This window comes from Patagioenas fasciata, unplaced genomic scaffold, assembly GCF_037038585.1.
Source record: "Patagioenas fasciata isolate bPatFas1 unplaced genomic scaffold, bPatFas1.hap1 Unplaced_14, whole genome shotgun sequence".
In the NCBI taxonomy this organism is placed as follows: Eukaryota; Metazoa; Chordata; class Aves; order Columbiformes; family Columbidae; genus Patagioenas; species Patagioenas fasciata.
Genome location: NW_027288555.1, coordinates 601,897 through 619,320, shown reverse-complemented (window position 1 = coordinate 619,320; position 17,424 = coordinate 601,897). Strand labels below are relative to the sequence as shown.

Here is a 17,424-nt window from a genome sequence, read left to right as displayed (position 1 = left end):
GAGTGGCAGCAGCACAGTCGGGTAAGGAGAAGGTTCCACAGCATGCCCGTCTGCCTTTCTGTCCTTGCTTTATTTCTCAGAAGCACTGCAGTGTCCTTCCCTGTTTCTCCACCTGTTCCTGGAGCTCTTGCTCTCTGGGTTTGGGGTGGGACATGCAGCTGAAATATTCCCATGGTATGCATGGTCTTAGGAGCAAAGCACCGTGACTCAGCCTAAGTAGATCTGCCGCTTATTCTTTTGTAGTGCCAGCAGATTGTGGAAGTAGAGTATAAAACCCATCCTTATGGAGAGATCTTTGCATTTTAGGCTTAGTCTAAGTAAGTGGGACCGGCGGGCAAGGACTGAACCGGAACGGCGGGGCGGTTGGTCCTACGCAGGGACAGGAGCTGGACGCGACCGAGCGAGCCTCTCGCGGGTGGCTGCGGGACAGTGTACGCGACTCTACGAGTCGAGCTTTTCGACCCTCGCGATCCGTGCACACGCTCGGCGAGTCCGTGTCTGGAGTTTCGGGGCTCGCGCGTGGCGTGGGGATGCGGGTTTCGTGGCGGTGTTTTTTTTTTTTTTGGTGGGGGTTTATTTCGGCAGGGGCGGCGGGGTCGTGGTGGTGTCGTCGTGCCCCCCACCCGCACCTGCCGCCGCCGCCGCCGCCGTATAATTTCACTTCGTGTTCCGGCTCAGACTGCACGGCGAGCACAAACACCCCCCCCCCCCGCCCGCACCCCAAAGCGCGGTCTCTCCCGCCCTCGCCTTGCCCCCCGCCCCCTCCGGCCCACCCGCGGGAAGGGCCGGAGGGGGTCGGCAACTGCGCGCGCCGCGCATGCGCGCTCTCCCCGGCAACCGGCCCCCTGCCCCCCGCCAGGTGCCCAACGGTCAGTCGCTCGGAGTCAAGCCCGTCGGGCGGGCGGTCGCGGGGAGGCCAGCGCGGGAGCGTCTTGCCGATCGGCCGAGGAACCCCGCGCGCGGGTAGGCAGGGAGGCAGGCGGGCCGGGACGGGGAGACGGGGACGGGGACGCGGTGTCTCTATGCCTCCCCGGGGGGAGGCAAAGCCGCTGGCGGGGTCGGTTTCTTCTTCAGCCCGCGGCCGGGGCGGGCAGCGGGCCGAGGGACCGAGCGAGCGAGCCACCGAGGAAGAAGCGCGGGAGGCGGCAGCACGGGCAGGTGAGGGGGTTAGGCCTCCGACAGCGGGGCTGAGAAACCGCGGGACGCCCGCGTGCCCCCCCCCCCCCCCCCCCCCCGTCCACCCCCCCCCGCCGTCCACCCCCGTCCACCCCGGGCACGGAGCCGGCAGGGACGCCCCGGCTTCCCGGGGGGGAGGCGAACTCGCTGGCGAAAGGCCGGGGCGGGGGGTGGGGAGGAACTCTGGGCGGGGATGGGCGGCCGGGCTCGCTGCGGCGGACTGGGGCGGGCAGGCGGTGGTTGGGGCCGGGGAAGGCCGCCGGCTGTGCTCTCATTGCCCCTCCTGGTACAGTGTTATTTGGAGCACAGAGTTTAGGGGATGGACAGTGAGCAATGAACGGTTATAGAGTTGAAAAGAAAAATGACCCTATCTAAAGGACAGTCTCTCCCAGGATGTGAGTCTCTGCAGTGCAACCCTTTGCTAATTGCAAGGCAGAGAGCAGATGATTCAGTAAGTGGGGTTTATGGATCACAAATAGACATTAGTAGAAAAGATGCCCTGGGAAGGTTCAAAATATATGGAGGTACAAATGCCTGGGTAGAATGGATCAAATATATGGTGCAAAGCCTAAACGAGCAATTGCTATGCCTGTGCGGCAGGAAGGCCTGTGGCCCAAGTGGTACCCTTCCCTCTGGGGTGGAGCGAAGATTGACAGGGGATGGAGTGCGTCTTAGCCTTATGCCAAGACTCTACGGCATGGAGAAATAAGTCGTGTCATACTCTCTCCCTACTGTTTCCAGCTTTGCAGGGAAAAATATCAAAATCCCCCTGGCATTTTCAGGAATAATTGGAAATCATACTGCCTGTCTCTCACGACGCGGCAGGAATGATACCAAGTTCCTAGGAACATGAGTAGGTGTGCAGAGACACGGGAAGTTGGTCCTCATATGTCCTCAAATGCTTCTTGAGTGGATCTTTGGTGGTACTGTGGGAAGATGACACTTCATTCCATTTTATCCCCCACTGGGAAGGTACCTGTGACGTCGTACAATTGGAAATTCCTTTTACCCTGGCATTTGAACACTGTGATCCATCAGGGCAACAGAAAAAGGAGTTGAGGGCTTTCCTCTGATGACAGGGTTTATTTCAATTAGATTGGGGTCCCCAGAGGAGTCCCCAAGGAACACAAAGCAAGAAGTCAAGTTAGCTGCGGGTTCTGAGTCCTTTTTGTTTTGGTAGGTAACTACAAACAAGAATGTAGACGGGATAAATAACATTTATTTATAAGTTATACTAGACAAGCAGTTAAATGAATCACCAAGCAATTAGATGCTACTAGTAGAATGGCATGGGAAAATAACATGGTCCCAGATACGATGTTGGCAGAAAAAGGTGATATATGTCTAACCACAGCTTCAGCAGAAGAATTGGCTGAGAATTCAGGTGTAGATAGTCCACTCATGGGATTGTTAGAATCTTGGTTTGGAATATTGAGAGAAATTACTTCTTTAATCGAAGTAACAGAAGCACTGATTTCTATAGCGTGCTACATCATTGCGTGTCTGCGAGGACTTGTTCAACACCTTATTGGACAGCTCTATCAAAGCAAGTGCCTTTAGGGCCACTGCCATGCTCAGATAAAATGATCCTGCTAAAAGAAGGGGGGTGGTGCTGGCAGTGTGGGACAACAGCCCGTGTGCTTCAGGGTGGGGGCAGCAGCTGGTTCTGTAGTTAACAAAACAAGAAAAAGGCCCCTCCCGTCATGGGGTTGAAGTTTCTTCTATCCAGGTTTTCATTAGTGTTGCCCCCATATCTACCAAAAATTCTACTTGTTTGTTCTTTTGGGTTTCTTCTTCCCAAAGCGGGAAGCACCACCCAGGCTGGTCCCCCAGAAGGACCAAAAGGTGACTGTGAAAAACAGAGTTTTCCAGGTTGCGCCCGGGTTACCCTCCGTGGTGTTTCGCAGGCTTTCTTCACTCTAGAATGGCGAATCCAGGCATTCTGTTCTCTGATATTGGTAGCAGTCAGGGGGTCTTGAAATGGACCTTCCTATTATGGTTTCAAAGTTTTCTGCAAAAGACTTCACATACTCGTCAGTAAAATGTGGCCCTCAATCAGAGGATCTAACAGCTGGGCCTCCAAGCCTTGGTATTATTTTGTGTATCAGTGTTGTAGTCACCTCCTAAGCTTTTGCTGTCCTGGTAGGGAACGCTTCTGGCCAACCTGAAAAAACATCAGTTAATACCAACAAATATCGGTACCCCCCTTTTCCTGGGAGTTCTGAACAATCAGTTTGCCATTGTGGTCCAGGCCCATTCCCTTTCCCCATTTGACCCATTTCTAGCTTGGGCATATTTTTGGGATTAGTCTGGAGGCAAAGATCACACCGCTGTCACCTCTTCCACAGTGACAGACAAATCTCTAGCTCCTGTCTCCCTAATCAAATGTTTGCGTAGTGGTTCTAGTCCCCAAGGCCCCTTCTTCTGCTCTTCCCTTCCTAAAGGCCAAACCAGGTGGGAGAAAGCCCCACTGTGTTTGCTTTTTCAGGAGAAAAATAAGTGCTAAAAAGCCACTTTGGGGGTGCCCAGGTGGATCCAGTGGTATCCAGACCCCCCCCAGAGGGAGCATCCCCCAGCACCCCCAAGTCCTTCGCAGGGCTGCTCTCAGGCCCTCCATCCCCAGCTTGTGTTGATACCCGTGGTTGCCCGGGGCAGCTGCGTCTCCCAGGCGAGCTGGGTCCCGCCCCGGCCCGCCCCCGGCTCCTCGCAGTGTCCCTTCCCCCGGGCAACGCGGCTCTTCCCCGCAAACACCCGCCGGTGCCGGCCGGATGGAGCAGGCGGTGGAGCCGGTGCCCGGCGCCGAGCGGCTGTGCCGGTGCGCGGCGCGGGGGCTGGGGGTGCCGGCGGAGCGCTGGGAGCGCTGGGCAGGCGGGGAGGCGGCGGGGCCGCTGCTGCGGAGCTTCCTGGCGGGGCCGGCGGGGCCGGCGCTGCTGCTCTGGCGGGGCCCGGCCGGGGAGCTGGAGCTGGGGCCGCCCCCGCCGCCCCCCGCCGCCCGCCGCAAGGGGCTGTTCTTCCTGCGGGCCCCCGGCGCCGGCCCCGGGGAGCTGCTCTGCGGGGACCTGCCCGCCGATGCCCTGCGGCACTTTGCCGCCCTCGTGGAGGAGGTGAGGATGAGGGGCCACGGGGGCAGGCTCAACATGAGGAGAAATTTGTTTGCTGGGAGGTGCCAGAGCCTGGCCCAGGCTGCCCAGGGCGGGTGTGGAGTCTCCTTCTCTGAGACATTGAAACTCGCCTGGACCCACCTGTGTGATCTGCTCTGTGACCCTGCGTGAGCAGGGCTTGGACTGGGGGATCTGCAGAGATCCCTTCAACCTAACCAGGCTGGGATCCTGTGAGGCCTGGGCAGCCCCGGAGGTGCAGAGGGAGCCCTGGCACCCATGAGTACCGGGTGCCCCTCGCACATGGCAGCGGGGAAGGTGTCCCCTCCTACAGACAGGCTCCTTGGCCTCCCTCCCTTCTCTGCTGATGCACTTGTACCCTTAACTCTGCCCTTTGCAGTACCATGGACGGCTTTAGAACTCATATAAACCACCTGAATGCTGATCCACATCAGCTCTGTCTATCAGTGGGGTCCTTGTGGGACTGATGTACCCACAGGTGCTGGAGGGGACATCTGCAGGTCACCTACTCCAAACCCCTGCTCAAGCAGGGCCATCCAGAGCCAGTTGCCCAGGGCCATGTCCAGGTAGCTCTTCATTATCTCTAAGGATGGAGACTTCACAACCTCTTTGAGCAACCTGGGCCAGTGCTCGATTACTCTCCTAGTGAAAAAGTGTTTTGTGATGTTCAGGAGCCTCCTGTAGCTCAGTGTCGGGTTATCTCAGGTGGGCTGATGTTTTCTTAAAGAGATCGTCAAGAGGTTCGAGTGCTTTTGCTTTGCTGTGTTATTAGCCTGAACTAGACAATGTTGTTTCGGTTTATTCCTGATGGCTCCTCACCTGGAGAAGTCTCAGGAATGAGGCTGTAATGGGAAAGCAGAGGAGCTGCTGGATTTGAGAAGCTCTGATCATGATGTTTGGTATATTAAGATGGTGACTGATAGATTGGATTCCCAAGAGCAGGCTGCCAGACTGGTTATCCTGGTTTTGTGAGAAAACACATTATTTATACGGGGAGCTTTTGTTTTGATGAGCCCCGTGGTCTTGCGAAGTCTGCACAAACAGTGGTTTTGCATCACGGCTGGCCAATAGCATTGCAAGCACCGTCTGCTATGGGTAGATGGTGGGGTAGGAACACTTTGGCAGATCCTGTTAAATCCTGTTTTCTGAATGCCTTTGGGAGCCGGGATTGTGCGTCCCAGCTGCGTGTTTGCAGGCTTTGCTCTGCCCTGTGCAGACATGCAGTATTTCTGCAGGGAGCAGATTGTGCCTGGTTTTCATCCTATTTTCCTCTCAAGCTTCACTTGAAGGCAAAAGCAGCGGTGGTGCTGGGTCAGGCAGATGGGGTGGGTCTGCGTGAAGGTGAAAAAGGTCTTGAATTTCCTGGGGTTGGGGTCGTGTGTTCCTCTGCCCACACTTTGTCTTTATTCAGTGAGGGGTCACAGCTGGTGACCTTGTCCACTTGTTGCTTCACTCCTGCGGTGCCGAAGGGAACACACCTGCTCTGTGGGCTGGGGCTTCATCCTGAGTCCAGTTATCATTTTAACAGTCAGAAAGAAAATGAACGGCTATCATTTGCCTGGTTACAACATCACTGGCATTAGCAGTCCACATGCTTTAAGTAATAGAGACACATCTTGCTAATAATGCAGCTAAAACTGCTGAAGGTGAACTCGTCAGCACCTGCCCGTGTGTTCCCTGGGGTTGTGCTCCCCCTTCCCACGGCTCCCTGGGCACGAAGGTGGCTGGTCGGGTCTTCTTCGGGTCTACAGAGCCAGCCACAGTTCCAAAGAGTCTTCAGCATCCTGGGACAGCACCATGGAGGTGCTGAGCTGCTTTATTCCGTTTCAATTTTATGTCCATTTGCAGCTATTTTTATGCCTTTAGTCACCTCCCCCCCCTCCCCTACCCCCACCCTGAGTCCAGTAACACAAAGGGCTGTTGTTTGTCACTAGGGACAACCTGGCTTTGTTAGGCTGTTGCCACAGGCTGGTCCCAGTGCAGAGCCAGCCAGGATAGGTGACAGACACGGTGTTGCTGTCACAGCTCAAACAAGCCAAAAGCAGCTCAAATCTGGGCAAACCCCGACCAGCCCCACAACCCCATGCTGCCGGGTCAGTAAAAGTGCTGATAAAGGCAAAGCTCCTGTTTGGTGGGCTGCAGCTGGGACCTGGGGGACCCTCACCACCAGTGTATCCCAGGGGGTACCAGCAGACCTTCCCTTGCAGCACACTGAGCTCAGCCCAGCCCTGGCAGGCTCAAAGGGCAGCCTGACGGCTGTGCCCATGGGCAGGGACATGGGGACCAAGCACCGGGGACAGTTGTGAGGGCAAGGGACAGCAGCCCATGGGGCCATCTCCAGTTGCGGGCTTGAAAGGCTGGGAGAGCCTGGGGATGGGGCTGCTCACTTTGCCTACTGGCTTCCACCCTCCTTGGCTGCTTGGATTTGGGGAAAAGGGTGTTCTGCTGTATAAAGTGGGCCTGTAGAGATGCCCATTCATCATCAGCTGCCTCTATTTCACATGGGAACTGCTTGAGACAGCAATGAATATGGGTCTCCAGGCTTGGCCAAGCACAGACCTCAGAGCCTGGTGGCCTGTCCGTCTCCTGCTGCACTTTTTTCTCCATTGGTCTTCCGTGACTCCCGCTGTAGGTGATCGTGCCCATCCTAACGAACAAGAAGAACCATCAGGGCTGGCCACAAGTGGTGTCACAAGACACCGTGCCTCATGTCCACAACCTCAAAAGTACCATTTTCACAGTTGTTGGCCAAGTAGACGGCAAGACCTTGCTGCCTCTCCCAGCTGGCTCAGAGGGAATTGAGGACATTGATCTGGAAAATGAGAAATCGTGAGTACCACCCCAAAATAACAGGTTCTGGAAGGTCCAGAGAAGCAGATGCGTTTGTACATCAAGTTGTCATCGTGTCTGGGCTGCGTGCGTGCCCCTGTGGAACCCCAGGAGATGTGTGGGTGCAGTGGAATGAATCACTCCTCAGACAGGACGTGGTGCGGGTGGGATTTTGTGAGAAGTTACTGCTTCCAAGGCAGTGGGGTGACCTGTCCTCAGCTTCCCAGCCCACTTGGTGGTGTTTCTTGCTGAATTAAGTGAGTTAATGACTGCAGGGATGTAGAATATTTTGAGGGCGAATGGTATGGGGAGAGAGAATCTTGCTGGATGTGTGAGTCTCCAGGTCAGATCCTGAACCTGAATGGATCTGATGTGACAATGACTGGCTGTGCAGAGAGGTGGCGACTGGCTCTTCATTTCCACCATTCACTTTATGAACAGTGTTGTTGCCCACACTGCTGCAGACATTCAGCCGTTTTCTCCAGAGTGTAATTCCTATATTAAACCAGTGACAAAATCTTATGGGGTTTGATTGTTTTGTGGTTTTGAAATGTGAAACCCTGTAAAATCCAGCTGCCCACACGGCCATTGGAAGTAGATCCAACTGAGCAATGCACATCAACAAAGTTAATCACGTACTCTGTTTACTACAGCATGGAACGGATAGATAAATCTCTGGTGTATGCCATGGAGTCGGCCATCATAGACTGGAGCCACCAGATCCAGGAGGCACTGAAGAAAGAGTCTTCAGAGCCTCTCCTGCAAGGCAGCAATCCGAACCCGAAGGTGGAGCTGGAGTTCTGGAAGAACAGGTACCCAGAGCAGCCTGGCCAGTGCACGGTGCCCTGTGGTGCTGGTTTTGTGTAGAGGGAGAGTGCTGGTGGTGGAGCTGCTAATTCCATGAGTTGAGAAGAACAGGCCACTTGGGGTTCATGTAGGCTTCAACTAAGGAAAATTGCTCCCGCACAGAAAATCATCATGATCTGCAAAGTGCCTGGGAGGTCACTGGGCAGCTGGCTGTGTTTTAACTTAGCCCCACCACAGGGGCTACACCTCAAGGGACTTTTTTCAGAAATGCCCTTTACAGGATCCCAGGCTGGTTGGGCTGAAGGGACCTCTGCAGATCCCCCAGTCCAAGCCCTGCTCACGCAGGGTCACAGAGCAGATCACACAGGTGGGTCCAGGCGGGTTCGAATGTCTCAGAGAAGGAGACTCCACACCCGCTCTGGGCACTCTTTCGTCACTGTTCACTAGGAGCCATCCACAGGAGTAATTGCTGATGGACACCTGCTGGGGGCTGTCTGGAAATGGTGCATCTCAGCTGGCTGCTGTTCATCTGTCAGGGCCAGAGGGGCTTTAGATGCTCAGGAGCCTGGGAGTGGTATTTCCTCCTGCCCTTTGAAAACCTTTGTGCTGTACTGGTTCAGGCTGACTCGGGGCAAAGCCCTGCTGGCTGGAGAGCTGTTGCTAATGCCTGCAGAAACACGATGGCTTTTTTTCAGCGATGTTCTGTCAGTAGCAGAGCTGCTGTCATGCTGAACTCAGCACTTTCTGTCCTGTAGGGTTTGTCTGTGCCTCATGCAGCTTTCTCCCATTTCCACAGTCCATGTGTAGCTGGAGGAAGCCCTGAATCAGGCCCAGGGGAAACAGATGATGTTGGGGGACAGCTGATGGCCCAGTGTAGGTGGGTAACATGGCCACCAGCATCCTGGTGTGCATCAAGAACAGTGTGGCCAGCAGGCCCAGGGCAATGACTGTCCCACTGTACTCAGCGCTGGGGAAGCCAAACCTCAAATCAGTTTTGGGCCCCCCAGGCCAAGAAAGACCTTGAGGTAGTGGAGTGAGTTGAGAGAAGGGAATAGAGCTGGTGAGGGGCTGGAGCACAAGTGTGATGGGAGTGGCTGAGGGACCTGGGGGGTTCAGCTGGAGAACAGGAGCTGAGGGGAGACCTTCTGATCTCTGCACTGCCTGAAAGGAGCTTGGAGCCAGGGGGGGTCGGGCTCTGCTCCCCAGGAACAAGCGCCAGGATGAGAGGAAACGGCCTCAAGTTGCGCCAGGGGAGGCTGAGGTTGGATATTAGGAAACATTTCTTCCCAGAAGGGGTTGTGAAGCATTGGAACAGGCTGCCCAGGGCAGTGGTGGAGTCACCATCCCTGGAGGGGTTGAACAGTCACAGAGATGACATTCTCAGGGACATGGGGCAGTGCCAGGGGTTAGGTTATGGTTGGACTCGATGATCTTGAGGGTCTCTTCCAACCAACTGATTCTGTGATTCTGTGTCTCGGTTGCTGTAGGTGTGATGACCTGGAATGCATTTACAACCAGCTGACAACGAGGAAGGTCAGGAACATGATGGAGCTGCTGGAGAGAGTTGAGAGCAGCTACATCCCAGCCTTCAAAACCATGCTAATGGATGTTGAGGCAGGTGAGATGCTGGGGCAACTTTACCACAGTGCTGGCTTCTGGCCTTTCTTCATGGCCTGGTGTGACTGATTTCAAGCCAAATCTTTCTAGTTTGTGAATTGAGACTGGGCTGCTTGTGCTTGAGTCTAGGCTTTTGTTTCCAGGCTGGGACAAGCTCCATCGCTGGTCTGTTGAGCCAGACTCTTGCCAAAGTTCAGGGTGAATGGGTTTGGGAATTTATTCTGCTGTAATAAAGTGTTTGCATTACTCTAACAGGACTCACCTCAACTTCCACCAGCTCCTCTGGTGTTATTATGCAGGAATGGGAGTTCAGACTAAGAGGACAGATCTTGTACCTAAGACTGCTTTGTTAGAGCGCTGCTTCTCAGGCTTTGGCCACTGCAGCCCGAATTTCCTTGCTTTGCTTTGCTTAGGGGAGTTGAGCGCAGCCCAAGGAAATATTGCAAATCCCTGTCTGTAGTGAAAAACAGTGTAGTCCTGCTGGTCTGTCCCTGCAGACCAACACAGCTGGACATCCATGTCCAACCCAGCTGCTCTCTGGCACAATGAAACCATCTAGACTGTGTTAGCTGTGCACGTGCTGGCAGAAAACACTGTTCTTCACCACTTCACGTGCAAACATTGAATCTCTTAAGGATCTGTGTCACACTCTGCATTGTGCAGTTTAAATGGGCTGGAGAAACACCCCTTATATAAGGAGCCAAGGGTTCATTGTTAAACTAATTAATACTTTAAGGGTTTAATCAAAATACAACAAATATTTGGTTTTAATCCGGCTACAGTGATACTAACCCTAATTGGATAATTTGGACTATAATTGTTAATTTCCATTACAGCGCAGTTCAGATTTGTGTGCACCTGCTTTTAAGTCTCTGCCCCTTTCCCTGGCATTGTACTGGTGTGGCTGCTGTTGGTGGATTTGCTGGGAGGGTGATGCTGATAGTGGGAGTCTCTTCTTCCTTGGTCTTGGGCCTTAGGGGTTATTTTTGCATGCATTCAAGCACTTCTGTCACTTCTTGTTGGTCCACAGGTTTAATTGCACAACGATCTGGTTTTATTAATGCTTGCGCTCTGGGGTAATTCTTCAGGGTAAAACCACACAGCTGTACAGAGCTAAGCTAAAGCTTTCGACGAGTCAGACATCAGTTGCTTTACTGTTGACAGGTTTTCTATTACAGTCAGGACTGGTGGGGCCGTCGTCATCTGCCCACTGGACAAGGAGTTGCTTGAGCCAAAACTGAGCTAAAAAGGGCTCAGGCCAAGGCTGTACAGCCTGTCGTGCTGTACAGCAAGGCCATGGCTCACAGCCATGGCAGCACTGTATTTTTGGTGCTGTTGGGCAAATTCCGTGTGACTTTTTAGCAGTTGTGGACTCAGGCTCTCCACGAAGCCCTGTCCCAGCTCCCTGTCCCCTGCCATCACATCAGCTTATTTCTGTTCTGGTTACTGCCGCAGGTGAGTGATGTTCACGAGTGAGTGACCTGCAGCACACAGGTGGCTGAGGGTGCTCAGTGCTTGTCAGGACAGTTTCTTTTCCCAGGCACTTTTCCATGTGGTGAGGCCAGCACCCAGCTGGGAACCCAGCACACCGCAGCTGGGTGGTTCTTACCGCTTCTCACGTCTCTCAACACAGCTTTGACTGAAGCTCAGGACGTTCACCTGCACCTGACACCCCTCAAGCGCCGCTTGGAAGACGTAGAGAGGGTTGAGTTCAGCGAGGTGAAGCCTTTCCTGCTCCCCCTGCTCCACGTGGTGTGTTTGATCTGGGTCACCTCCAAGCACTACAACATGCCCGTGCGGATAGTGGTGCTGCTCCAGGAGATCTGCAACCTTCTCATTGAGCAGGTCTGTGGCTGTGATGCCTGTGTTTGCAGTCCCCTGTGTCCCCTCTCCCCTTCTTCCTATTGTCCTTCCCTGGAAAAGTGATTCTTTAGGCAACATTTAACTTAATAAACAGGTTCAAATGTGTTCAACACAAGAAGTCCTTGTTTTCCATGATGGCAGAAGTGACCTCTCAGGTGTGATTTTGCTCTTCCAGGCCCTGGTGTACCTGTCTCCAGAAGACCTTCTGAAAGGGGACATGGAGGAGAGCCTGGGCAAGGTGCGAATGGTGCTCGGTATCCTGAACATGTTCAAAGAGGCATTTGAGGAGAGAAGGGAAAAACTGCACATGTATTATGAACCAGGCCAAGAAGTGAGGGAGTGGGACTTCAGCTCCACGATGGTGTTTGCGAGGCTGGACACCTTCCTGAAGAGACTGGAGATGGTGGAGGTGAGACTCTGGTCTTGAAAAACATTGCAAACCGTCAGGAGAACTCTGTAGCCAGGAGATCACTTGCTGGCATCTTTCCTTTCTATAGCTTCACCTGATACCAGGGAATGGGGCCACTCTTTTGCTGTTAGGTCTCCTGTTACAGCGAGTCTAAGACTGTGTTTTACTATGTCCTGCTCAGTGCATGTGTAAGCTGGTCAGGTTGATAGGTGTGTTTTTTGCTCTCAGGAGTCCCGTTGGACTCCTTGCTCCTGTTGGGGCAAGAAAAGGAGGATTACTGGAGGTGTGGTTTGCACAGCTGTAAATAAAGCAATGTAATCTCCCAGGTCTCCTGGTGCCATCAGAGACAGATTTAGGTTATGGTTGGACTCAATGATCTTAAGGGTCTCTTGCAACTGAAATGGTTCTATGATTCTATGACACCCTAGAGCTGGGTCCTGCCTGTCTTGGAGAGGCCAGATGGCAGGATCCCCTTGGCTGTGCCACGTGGGCCTGGGGAGGAGCAGGGACACGTTCCTCACCAGGTTGTCCCTTCGCATCCTCATAGTCCATCAAACTGGGGTGCTGTGGCTCAGGGGTGTCCCTGTTTGCCAGATCTGTCACCTGAGGCAGGGACATTGGGGTGTCATCCCTGAGCTGCCAGTGTGGCCAAGGGCTCCTTGAGCCACAGGAGATGTTCTGCAGAGAGCAGGTCTGAGTGTGAATGTGGGAGCTCCCTATGCTCTCCTTACCACATGGCTGTGTCTGGAGACCACAGACATACAGACACCATATGTACCTGTTATACAGACACTGTATATACCTCTTATACAGATACTGTATGTACCTCTTGTACAGACCTTGCATGTACCTGTTATCTCTCACGTGGCTAACCACACACATTCATCTGCTCTCCACACACATCCCAAATGAATTTCTTTGTTGATTGTTGCTGCGTTCTCAGTGTGTAGGGTTGGATGGCCAGTGTACAGGTTGCTGGTGTTTGCAGTTTTACTGCTTTAAATGTGCCATATACTTTTATGTGTTCCTTAATTAACTATGTTGAAAACTGTCATGACTGGTGCCTATTTTAAAAGTATTCATAATGATGGTTTCCAGTAGGGTTTGATGTGAAATAAACCAAATTATGCTGGTCAGTGTAGAGAGGAATATAAATAGACACAGGAATAACTGCAGGTTATCATGAGGACAGTGTTGGTGACAGGTTTACTGGGACCCTGTAAAGGCTCTGGGGCACTGACTGCTGGGATTCCATGGATGCCATGGGCACACTGTGGATATGGGCTGCAGACAAAAGCCAGTGGGGAGGTTTTGAGCTGGGGCACTGTGCGTTTTGACCAGTGTCTGTTTCCTCCTTCCGTGGCTGTCCCACACTCCAGGGACAGTAGAAGCTGCAGTATCTGGAGTCAGAGGGAGAGCCTGCGGAGTGAGCTGTAAAACAATAATTAAAAGCATAGTGCACACCAGCCTGTTAATGAGGAAAACTGCTGCATCCCTCTCCGTCTCAATTTCCCCTCATCACTTCATTTCAAGCAACCTTGCAAGACAAAGCAAGGGACAACTGGTATTTCCACATTATTTTTTTGCCTTACTAGGTATTTGTTCAAGCGGATGTGCTGGTGTGTCGAAGTGAATATGAATGCATATGTGCATTTGTTTTCGAATTTTCATAAAAGCTGCAGTTACACTGGTGCATGGGTAGCCCATGAGCACGTGAAGAGGGAAGGATCCCTTTCCTTTGGTTCGTTGCCCTGTTTCATATTACGTGTCTGTGGTAAAACCTGCTGCCCTGCTCGGGTGGCCCCAGGACAAGTGCAAGCAGAGAGTGGCCACCAGTACATTCCTGTGCACATTTCTCCTGGTCCTCTGAGACAATGGATGTTCAACCAGCCCTTACTTGGCCCTACCTAGGGAGACAGATGAGGTGGGATGGCAGCAGAGCTGCCCAGTGCTGCCACCACCACTGGGGGAGCGGGACATTTTCCCAAGAGGTGACACTGCCAGGCTGCAGAGGATGGGAAGGGAAGGGAAGGACCCGTGTGCCACCTCAGCAGAGAGGGCCAGCGGGGCAGGTGCTGCAACAGCCACTTGGACACGTGGAGGTTTGACTGCGCAGGAGCTTTGGACAGTTTGGGTACCTGTAAATATTAGAAATCTGTCCTTGGTTAATACCTATAAAATTGGGATTCTTAGCTATGCTGGATGACATATAAGAGTCTCATATCCTGCTTTGGATCTGTCCTTTAAATACACTTAAAAGCGATTTTACAGTTGTCATGGTATTTCTAGTGGCTGCAGCAGGTCTCACTGGGCAGGGACGTGTTATGAGCAGCCACTGATGCTCAGGACAGGCAGATCAGGCTCCCCCCTTCCCATCCCTGCCACCCAGCCTGAGCACCAGCGCTGTGCTTGGGAAGGTCCCTCAGCAAGTGCAACTCTGTCGTGACAGCTGTTGTCATCTTCTTTTGTCAACATCATGACCTGTGTCTCCCTCCGTTGACTTTGAAGGATCTCCTGGCAACTTCCTTGGACTTGATGAAGCTGGAGAAAATTGAATTCAGTGGGATTAAAGGGAAGACCCTGGGCCAGCAGGTCCTGGACATGTATGAGGAATTCCAGGAGGCATACAAGGTGTTTTCAGAGCGAACCTATGACTGTCTTGACCTGACCAACACGGTAGGTGGGACCAGTTTGCGGGAACATCAGGAACATGTGCATGTTTCCAAAGCAGCAGTTTCCTGCTATCTTCTTCCCAGCTCTTTCCTCCTTTCATTATGATCTGATCTGGTACTGGAGGGAACAGGGAGCCGCTGGCCTTTCCTGCAGAGATTTGGGACTTCTTGCACGTCTATATCTAACATATCTTGCTAGATCAGCACCTTAGATCAGTGCAGCTGGGAAACTGGGATTTCCATGAGTTATGCACAAGCTTTTGCTGTACATGGTGCTTGCTGAGGTATAAGAGCTATACCAACACCCACATCTCTTTGCTTTCCTGCTCTTGGTATTTACCATGTTTCCCCAAAAATAAGACCTACCCCAAAAACAAGCTATAGCATGATTTTTCAGGATGCTTGAAATATGAACCCTGTTCAAAAAATTAGCCCTAGTTACAGTTCATAAAAAAGTCAATTTAAATAGGGTCCAGGCAGCTATACATGTAAAAAAGTAAGCATCTTTTGCAGCAAAAATTAATATAAGACTCTGTCTTAGTTTTGGAAAAACAAGGTAGTTTGCCTGATGAGGGCCAACTCAGATCATCTCTGGGATGTGTTCGCTCCTGCCTAGATGAACACATGGCATCTGGGGCTCTCAGAATTCAAGGATGCTCTATTTTATTATCAGTAGTGCTTTAATTAAAGGAATATTCCCAGCCCTCTGGGACCTGCCTGGTGTGGGGATGGGTGGCTCGTGCTTTGCTTCCTGCAGCTCCCAGTACATCTCTGCAGGGGGTGGCACGTCCCCAGTGTTTCTTGCTGGAAAGCTGCTTGCTCCATAGCACCCCTCCTTCAGCAGGGCAGGCACAGAGGAGAGGTGACAGTGGCTCTGCAGGAGGTGGCTTGGGTTTGGTGACCCCATGGCCATTTGTGTGACTCTGAGTCATGTTTGTTCTTTCAGTGCTCTAGTTTTGCACCCTCTGCCACTGCTGGAGCCGTTTTTTTTAGCTAAAACATGGCATCTGGATCTGCTGGAGCTCAGCAGTAGCAATAGTAAAAGCTATTTCCTTGCACTTTGTCCTTTGGAAAAGAGACACATGACCTCATTTTTAGTGGTTTTGTCCAAGCTAGAACAGAAGGACTGTCACGGACTGTCAAGTTCAGTCTTTGATTTGGACTCTTTTACGTGTAGGAAAACAAATATAGATGTTACTCTTGAAGTTCAAAGGATTTATTACAATTGAAGCAAGAAAAGCAGTGCAAGAAGATGATGGAAATTACAGAAACCCAGTACTGTTGAGTTTGAAAAGGACCTCTGGAGATCACCCAGTCCACCTTCCCTGCTCAAAGCAGGCTCAGCTAGAGCAGGACTGTGACTGGTCAGGTGAAATATCTCCAAGATTACCTATGTCCAAGTGTGGAGACTCCACAGCCTCTCTGGGCAACCTGTGCGAGTGTTTTGAAACTGCCTCACTCACAACCAGCTCACCATGGAACCACAGGCTTGTTTTGACTTGAAAGTAGGTTGGATTTGGGACTCAGCAGGTGCATCCGTGGGTTTTCTGGATGATGGTGTGGTCTTCAGGCCAAGTGGTGGGGGAGAGGGTGTGGAAATAGTCCATCTTGCCTGTAGGCTGAAGATAGTGCCATGTGGGCTGTGGAAAGCCCTCAGGACCAAAGGGTCCCTCCCAGAGAAAGGGCCAACATCTCAGCCATGGGACAGCACAGAAATGTTCTCAAGCTTCGTGAGGACTTTGCCACGTTGCGATGGCTGAAGATTGGCCAGAGGAGTGGCTTAGTTCACGGTGAATAAGAGAGGGCATCTCTGGATCGAGGAGTTACAGGTACCTTCCTAGTGCCATCTTGCAGCCTCACAGCTTGTGTTTTGCCTTTGTGCAGGACTTTGAGCAGGATGCCTTTGGTTTCCAGCAGAAAGTAGAAGACATGGACCGTCGGCTGGGCACCATTTTCATCCAGGCTTTTGATGACGCCTCCAACTTGGACCACGCCTTCAAGGTTTGTTTATCGCTCCCTTGCTCTTCCCTAAAAGGGAAATCAGGGCACCCGGCTCGGTGAGAATCACGCTGAGGAGACCAGGCGGTGCTGGAGCCACAGGCACATGGGGCTGGTGTTTGCTGGTGGGACAGTGGGACTTGTAGCTTTTGGGCTGCTCTTGGTTTGGGATGCTCAGGCTGGTGGGTCCCTCACAAAGCTTTTGGATGCCAGGAGATATATTTGTGTCTCTCTCTGCAAGTTGGGGGAAATCATGCTTTTTCTAGGATTTCCTGGTGAGAATTGATATTGTTAGTATCAATTTGTTAATATTATTAATACATGGATCTGTTTCAGTTTTGGAAACAGGTTTTCTAGAAACAAAGCTGGTTTATTTATCAATTAATCTATCTTGCAGAAATAATAAATGGTATTTTTTTAAAAAAATCAATATAAGCATTTGTAGAAAAGCCTTTAGCAAGTGACAGTGTTTATCTTTGTAAGTTTTTTGAAAAAAATAGAAAATCTTGAAGCATTTGAAGAACAACAGTTGGAATGTGGTCCAACCCCAGAGAAAGTCTGAGAGGCCCCGTAACAAAGGGAGCAAATTTCCTTTTTCCAAAGTGCCCATCGGTGCGGACAGTATTGAAGCCTCTGGGCTGGGGAGGAAGGTCCCAGCTGATCTCTCTGCAGGAGTCGGGGTTGTAAATTTTTCCCCTCTTCTTTTCCTGCGTGTTCACCCCAACAGCTGCTGGACATGTTCGGGAGCCTTTTGGAGCGACCGGTAGTCGCTGCAGATGCTGCTGGCAAATACTCCGTCCTCATCAGCATGTTCAGCAGGGCCCTGGACCACGCCAGGCTGATCTACTCCCGGCACATCCAGGCAGAGCTGAAGCTCGGTAGGTAGAACGTGCTGAGTAAAATGGGTTTTACAGGGAGTTTGATTGAGATTAAT

At 52.2% G+C, this 17,424-nt stretch overlaps 1 pseudogene; it reads left to right on the top strand.

The window, feature by feature from the left end:
- The first annotated feature begins 708 nt into the window (after positions 1-708).
- Positions 709-17,424, top strand: part of LOC139826744 (dynein axonemal heavy chain 9-like) — a 70,388-nt pseudogene continuing 53,672 nt past the window's right edge.